At 34.0% G+C, this 8,665-nt stretch overlaps 1 long non-coding RNA gene across 1 annotated transcript; it reads right to left on the bottom strand.

Moving 5' to 3' along the window:
* Positions 1 to 390: 390 nt before the first annotated feature.
* On the bottom strand, positions 391 to 3,027 carry LOC140176514 (uncharacterized). Its single transcript, XR_011868124.1, has 3 exons — positions 2,896 to 3,027; positions 2,751 to 2,805; positions 391 to 576 (listed from the first exon to the last, which is right to left on the bottom strand). It is a non-coding gene; the product is annotated as an uncharacterized lncRNA (long non-coding RNA).
* Positions 3,028 to 8,665: the final 5,638 nt, after the last annotated feature.

The raw sequence follows: 8,665 nt of genomic DNA on the forward strand, positions 1-8,665 counted from the left end.
ATTAAATTATTTATTAATCATTATGTATTGGTCTGTAAATATATGTGTAACACCCTACCACACAAGACTTTACACCTAGGATGTAAAATAGAGGTGGTGAGGCGCTACGACCTCTAAAAATAAAATACATATATATAATAGTAGAAAGAATATAATAAACTAGGAGTCTTGAAAAATGGGTAAAACAAAATCACAAAATAAAAAGCGCGATGCTCAAGGAATAGGATTACTTGCGAGCTAAAAAACCTAAAAGGAAAATGATAAAGGTAAATCAAAGAGTAAAGGAAAGCCAAGGAATCAGCATAACTAGCCCCTGACTCAGCCTGCGAAGCTAAGGCTGGCCGGGGGATATATATATATACATATAAACATACATAGGTATCCCCAAAATACACCAAAACACCAAAATAAACTCCTATCTCTCCCTCAACCTCTAAGAGGAGCAGCATACACAAGTTACTTAGAGAGTAAGCTAAATACATATATACATATATACAAACAGAAATCCAAGATACACCCAATGACTACTTCACTTCAAGAATCCAGACGCCTAGCGAGGAGCCTCTCGACCTGCATCTGAAAAACAACAACACGGTTCTCAGCATGGTAAAATTGCCACGCGTATAATAAATAAGGTCTTGAGAATGCCATAGGCAATCCTAGAACTCCGTTATTCAGTTATCCAACTTAATTACTAAACAGAAGCCATAAACAGGGGTAGGTATTCTAAATCTTCCTAACTTACTCAATTTCAAACCTAACATAACACCAAACAATTTCATCTTTTCCTCCATCCCTCCATCGTCCATAATGCAGCAGAAACAAGCAACCAAACAAGTTCACGCACAAGTAATGAGCAGATAGTGCAAGTAACAAGTATAACAGGTAGCAGGTGGTATATATCAATTAGGCAAACCCAGAAAATGCATAGCAATCAAAACAAACAAATGCATATGATGCATGTCTGTCCTATGGCTGATGAGGCTCATCTGTCAGTTATCCAGCGAACCTGACAAGTCCAAAAACCTTAGACTGTCCCCCGTCGCGCATCCCCAAGAGTCTATGCAGAGATTTCACAATCAATTATCATTCAAATCACTCAATGGGGGCTATCCATACCCGGAAATTTATACGTGCCCAGTCACCCTTACGACGTAGGGTCAACAGAGTATCGAGATTCAACCTGAAACACGTGGTGGCGAGCCACGGTTCTGTTACCCAGGAAAACTCGTATCTCAGATATCATTCATAAGCCATTTCATATTTATAGTCATTATTTAATCATCCATCAAAGCCATGGCATATTAACTTCATTCATTGACTTTCTTTTCACACTTTTCATCACATTTACCTCTTTTTTCACTCCCAAGTTACCTTAAATTCCTAACTTCATTTATCTACTGGACTTAGTACTATACTTTAAGTCTTAAAAAGAAGAAAATGGAGGTTTAGAAGTGGAAGATTGGTTTAAAACAGTCAAAAATTGGTTTTTTTTGCAGCAGGCAGCAGCCACGCGTACGCGTAGGCCACGCGCACGCGTGGAGTGTACAGCAAGTCACGCGTACACGTGATTCATGCGTATGCGTGAATATGCACACACGCGTACGCATGCTTCTCGCGCATGCATCGTCAAAATGTCACACCATGCGCACGCGTGGGCCACGCGTACGCGTGGATTGGCGTTTTTCCAAAATTAGCAGAATGTCCAGAAGCTGCTTCAGACCTGTTTTAGACATTCTGTAACACAGATTTATATACCAAACTTTCAACGTCCATAACTTACTCTACAAATTTTTGTTTTTCACAAAATTGATACCAATCAAAAACTCATAAAACCATCTTTCATTTGCAATAAATCACAACTCAATCCAAAATTTAAGGAGTAAATTATGGACTTTCAAAGTTCATCAAAATTTACTTTTTAACCAATTCTCAACCAAATCTCATTTTCATCAACTCATATTCCTTACCATCAAGACTTGCATATTAATACCATATCAGCCCATTTCATTAACAATCATTACTAACATTACCTTTAACCAATTTAACAAACCTCAACCATCAATAAATATCAACATTTACCTCATATATAAATAACCCTTCACTTACTTATAACAACTCTTCACCTATACCACCCTTCATCATATATATCAACCCTCTATCAACATATAACAATTAAATTTCATTAACATAAATCAATCCTGCATTAACACATATCAACATCTTCATCAACCCCTCATGAATGATCTCAAGCACACATATTTAATACTAACAAATCATAACCATAATCTCCATTACTAACTCAATTTCAAGAGCACACAATTAACAACTTCAACACCTCATAAATTCCAATACATGTTCATCCATAATTTATTCCAACAACATCACAAGGCTAGTCATTAAATTTAATTAACCAATTCAACTTATCCTATGGTTCTTCTAACCTAAGTTTTTGCAACACTTTAAATATTAAATGCGCGAAACTTAAACCATATCTTGACCGATCACCGCGCTTGGACCAAGGCAGCCACAAGAACACAATCACATCCTCTCACAAGCTACAAAACAGCCCCTCTAGCTCAAAGAACCCAGCCACAATCCTAACTTTAATCACCACCAAGCCTCCAAATGCTCACATTTTAATTCCAATGCTTATATACAAACTTAATTCACACCTAATTCATATACATGTTCCAAATTCAGTTTCTCACAATAAATGGAAGGTTGAGCTAGGGTTAGGGTGTCCTTACCGTACCCATATACATAATAGCTCAAGCCCAATAAGCTCCGGAAACTAACTCGAACCTAAAACACAAAATTGGGCAAGATTTTACTATAGGATTTCAATTTCAACAAAAAAAGGGGTAGAGATTCTGAAACAAAAACGAAACTTACCGGTAAAATTGATCGACAGAAATGTAGAGCTCGACACGCTGGACGCGTGGCCGTGAACGGTGCGAAAATCGGAGCTCAAACGGAGAAGTCATGGTACCTTGAATCAAAACCTAGGTTTTGGAACCCATCTCTTCTCCCCTTCGTGTTGTTTCAGCGTGGAACAGCTCTGATCAATGAAGAATAAGCTGATTTCATTTTATTAAATGAAACGGTTGGACCTACGGGTCCGGTTCGGGTCCGGTTTGATCGGTTCGGCTCGTTCGGCCTAATTTTGGGCCAAATTTTTCGAAATTAGTGTCAAAATTCTCGTTTTGACGAGATCTATCCTATTTTGGTATTAGTTTTGTATTTTTAATTTTTCTAATTAAAATTCAAATTATTAACTAATTATTTACCGATTTTAGCGAGGTTTACAATATGTATTGTCTAATTTATTTTTAATGTGTATTTTTTATTTTAATATATATACACTGGTAGTTATTTTCGATGTAAATTTAACATGATTAGTTTTTATATTATCTAATTTTATAAATTAAAACATTAAAATAATCATTTATAAATAGGGTAAATATTTTTTGTCCTTAAAGTTTGACAAAAGTTTTAAAAATATCCCTAACTTTTATTTTGTTTCAATTTTGTCCCAAAAGTTTTTTATTTGCATCAAATATACCCCTGACGGCTAATTTTTCAAAAAATTTAAGATCGATTTAATAACAATTTCATAAGAACAACCCCTCAACATAAGCAAATCAAGCATAATTTTCAAGTATAATGGAGATAATATTATCTAAATAGTTAAAGAAGAGAAAAAAAGATATAATACTAAATAAATAAATAATGGTCAAATAATATAGAGTAAAAATTTTGTATTCTATAAAGAATGATATAATCTTCAATGTATTCATTATATAAAATAAATAAGTTAAACTTATTGTCAAAATTTAAACACAACTAAGAATATTTTTAGACGTGTAAAATTTTGAATAAATATTATTGTTGATTTATTTGTACCCAATTATTAATTATTTTATTATTTTTTTATAATAATTTTATATAGTTGATTAAAATAATTGTCATATAAAAAATAATACTTATTATTTACAGTTTTTTTAACTTAACTATTTTTTTTCTTTAGTTATACTGAGAGCAAATAAAAAATAGAAATAAAAATAACTTTAAAACTGAAAAAAAAAAAGAAAGAAACTTCATATTAAAAAATATAAGAATAACATATTAAAATAGAATAGTGTAATATATAAATTGAGGTAACAGTTTAAATTTAAATTAATCTAAAACTAATTTAATCAAATACCAATATTAGAACTAAATATTCAATCTATTATAGTCCTTAGACACGTATAGATTAGTGCCATTCTCGTAACAACAACCAACTGAAACAACATCATTAGTTTAAACATTTATAATTTGTGCAAATTCAGACCATCCCCTTGTTAAATAAACTTCATCATCCACTATCCATGCAATGCGGCAAGGTATAGAATTGCCACATCGAGAAACTAAACTGACTTTTATTTCCCTCAATGGCATTGCATTGATGCAAAAGAAGGCCGGTAATTTCTGAAAAAAATCACAATATGTTATAAAATTATTTTAAGAAAAGTTTAAAATAAGAAAATTTGAATATATTACCAATCGTTGAAATTGCATCTCTGAGTTTGATACGAATTTACCAAAACTAAACTTAAATTGAGAAAATTCAATCTCATTATGTGCTCCACTTCGAAGATTTTCAGACAAACATAGAAAGAATGGAGGGGATGGAACTTGAACATGGCGTACAAAGCTCCGTGGAAACAATTCCTCAATAAAAAATCGAGCTCCTTAAAAAAACTTTTACCTACATTCCATTAGATTGGTCATAATATGTGAGTAGATCCAACCATCCTTCGGTAAAATAGAGTTTATTACCCCTTCGTTGAACGCTTACATCCATGTAATTAGAACCCGAATCAGTGAATACAACTTGAGATGGTATTTGATGGATGTGGTGCATTGTAAAAGATTGCGACAAAAGACAATCGCACTGAAACATTAGACGAAAAGAATAAATTGGAGTAAGAACAATCATTAAATTATCAAAAGAATAATATAATAGAATGAGTATATAAAAAATATTGTAAAAAATTATAAATTATACCTTAAAAGGATCAACTTCAATGAAAAATGAATAATATATTCTTATTCTATGAAGTAGTCAATGAAGAATAATAAATATAAAAAAAAGAGACATCGCACTTATCCATACGTAAGATAAATCAAAATTGTAGGTGTCAAACTTAACAACCCAAAACTATGAGGAAGAGGCATGACACAAATTTAGCTTTTAGCTGCAAATTGCTCAGGTGGCGAGAGAGAGTGAGTAGTGATAAAGATTAGAGCCGAGGACCGAATCATTCTTGGTTACCTTGTGTACTATAACACCATTAAAATCGGCAAAGCTTGGAGAGCCAGATGAGATGGGTAATAGAAATGAAGTCCGTTCGATTAAGCGTTTCCAGTGATAAACACCGGTTATGTTAGAAAGACTTTTACATGAGGGACTACGTCAATGCTTCTTTGCAATCCGACCTAGCCTTTCTTTTATGACTTACATTAGAACTTCTATTTTGAATTCCTTTTTGAATCTTCAACAATCTATTAGATAGAAGATTTTTAGATAAACAACTTATTACAGTTCGATATAAGATCCAAATACAATATCACCATTGTCAAACCATCCGTATATCATGGTTACATTACAAATTAGTAGTCCAAACATTTCCATAATCATTGCTCAAACTTATTTCAACATTATTATAGTAGGCTATTCGGTATCCTTCCCGATCCTACTTCTTATTTCATAGTTTTGTTTACATTTGGAAGCCCTTTTAACACTTGGAGTTGATAATTCTTTTAAATTATTTAACCTCTCTATGCTTTAACTACACATTTTAACTTAGATACAACTGTGTCTTTGCTCTCGATTCACACACAGCCAGCTTTCATCACGATCAATCACGAATTCAACCCTTATAATGTCATCAAACGACCTATAACCAATCTCACCATAACCCTATTTGCTATCTCCAGTAATTTCCAACTTTATCAGCTCTCGTCATTTAGCCATACGAAACAATAATAAATAACCCGCGAGTACCCGGTAAGTTTTGAAACATTTGTAATGAATTGGCCATCTTTCCGAATTTTAAATCGCCACATTTAAAACACAGTGATTATTTGGATGCCCGAATATAACAAATTTTTGAACTTTGAGAAAAGAGAGCGACCTTTATGCCGAAATTCATCATACCAAACCTAATGACACGTTACCTAAGGACTTAGCATGAGAGTGGATGCGATGTCATGGCAGCGTGATGATGCCTCGCTAGAAAGACTCCGAGTAATGATTAAAGGATGTAAAACCATTAGGTAGTCATGAAATGAATGACGAGTTCACCTATTTTTTGTTTATCAGAGAAGACTAATTTATCAAAGAAGTTGGTAAGGTTGCATGGTGCATTGATCAGCCTTGTGTTATAATAATTCGAGAGTATTAGGTATTCTGAGTCCCAAGTTGAGATTATAGCTGTGCAGGGCCCATAAACGAGTTACGCATTCTTAGGAGTTACTTCAACAGACTAGAATCGGATATGTGGAAGGACCACCCACACCTCATTTCAAGTAATTAGATCTGAATTTTTGAGGACAAAATTCTTTGTTAGGTGGATAGGATGTAAACCCCGTTAAATTAGTGAATAATTAGTCAATAAGTTAACTTTTAACAAAAAAAAAATTAGAAATATGAATATTATATTAAATTAGGATAGAGCTCATTAAAACAAGAATTTTGACACTAATTTCAAAGAATTTTCTCTAAGATTAGACCGAACGGACCGAACCGATTGAACCGGGCACAAAATGGGCCCAAGGCCCAACTCAGCCCAAAACCCTTTAATGAACCCAGCCTCCCCCTTCCTTCTTCCTCTTCATTCACGCTGCATAACAAGAGGAGAAGGGGGAAAGCTTTCAAACCCTAACACCACCTTCAGGCTACCATATCTTGCTAATCCGAGCTCCGATCACCGCACCATTCGCGACCACGCATCCACCGGGTCGAGCTCTACGAATCCATTGAAATAATTTCATAGGTAACCACAATCTCATCTTAGTTTCTCTACCCCTTTTGATTTTTGAAAAGTGTGAGTCTCTATGTTGAGGTTTGGTCAATTTTGGTAGTCTATGTAGGTGAGGTAAAGATCACTAACCCTAGTCAATTTCTTGATTTAGTATGTTAGATATTGAATTTGGGTATATGTGTTATATATATGAATTAGGTTTGTGCATATGCAATTGTAGCTTGAGTTGTGAACATTGGGATCTTGGTGGAGTTTGGGAGGCTTTACCTTGGAGACTTTGAACTTTGAGGATTGTTTTTGGTGCCTTGGGGGTGTCTCGGTAAATACGTGGAAATCAGCCAAGGTATGATTTAGGTTTCTTGTATTTAACATATAATGTCTTGTGAAAACTTAGGCTAGAGAACCATAGGATAGGTTGGAATGATTATGTAAGATGGATGCTTAGTATTAATGGTATTGATTGATGATATAAGTGAATTATGTGTTGGTGATCATGATTATAGTGAAAATATATGCATTAATTGGGTATGCCTAATTGATTATATTCTGTTAACTTTTGTAATTGTTACTTGAACTACTTGTTTTTTACCTGTGCTTGCCTTGCATGTTTGTTTGTCTATGCGAATTATCGGAGATGGAGGAACGGAGGAAAGGTGAAACAATTTAGTGTTTAAATTAAGTTTAACTTAGGTTGAATAACCCTTACAAGATCACCCCTCTCTATGGTTGCTGTTTAGTATTTTAAGCTTTATAACCTGAGTGTCGGCATTCTAGGATTGCCTCTGTCATTCCCAGGGCCTTATATCTTATATGCGTGGCACCTTTACCATGCTGAGAACCTCCAGTTCTCATTCCATAATGTGTTGTTGTTTTTCAGATGCAGGTCGAGAGGCCCCTCGCTAGGCGTCTGGAGTTTCTGCAGCGAAATGGTTTCTTTTGGGATTTCTTTTGATCTTTGATATATGTATACATAGATTCTCCTTTTATATACTTATTTATTTTGTCCCTCCTAGAGGATTATGGAGGACTAAGATTTTGTTTATGTATTTTAGATTTTGGGCTGTGTATATATGTATGTAAATATTCTCCGGCCAGCCTTGGCTTCACAGGCTGAGTCAGGAGCTAGTTATTTTGTATCCTTGACTCTCTATTCTCACTTTTTGTTTAAATATACTTATGAACTTTAGCTTTTTTAGCACGCAAGTTATCTCGTTTCCTGAGCATTGCGCTTTTATTTTCGCGATTTTTGTTTCACCTGATTTTTCAAGGCTCCTAATTTATTATATTCTTTCTGCTATTATATGTATATATTTTATTTTAGGGTTCGTAACACCACACCACCTTTGTTTTACGGCTTAAGCGTAAAGTTCTGTGTGGTAGGGTGTTATATTGACTCTCATATCTAGACTCACAAACAAAAAAAAAACACTATATATAGCTTTTTTTTTTTACCGAAGATAGGGAGACTCGAACTCGCGACCTCATAGGTGAGTATGGGGAGACTATGCCTTAGTTTGGTAAAACTTTTACTTTTTAAAAGTAGCTTATAAAAGCTAATTTTTAAAAGATGGCTTTTTGAAAGTTATAACATTTATGTTTGGTAAATCAAATTAAAATTAGCTTTCAAAAAACAC

The sequence above is a fragment of the Arachis hypogaea genome, chromosome 11 (genome assembly GCF_003086295.3).
Source record: "Arachis hypogaea cultivar Tifrunner chromosome 11, arahy.Tifrunner.gnm2.J5K5, whole genome shotgun sequence".
Classification (NCBI taxonomy): domain Eukaryota; kingdom Viridiplantae; phylum Streptophyta; class Magnoliopsida; order Fabales; family Fabaceae; genus Arachis; species Arachis hypogaea.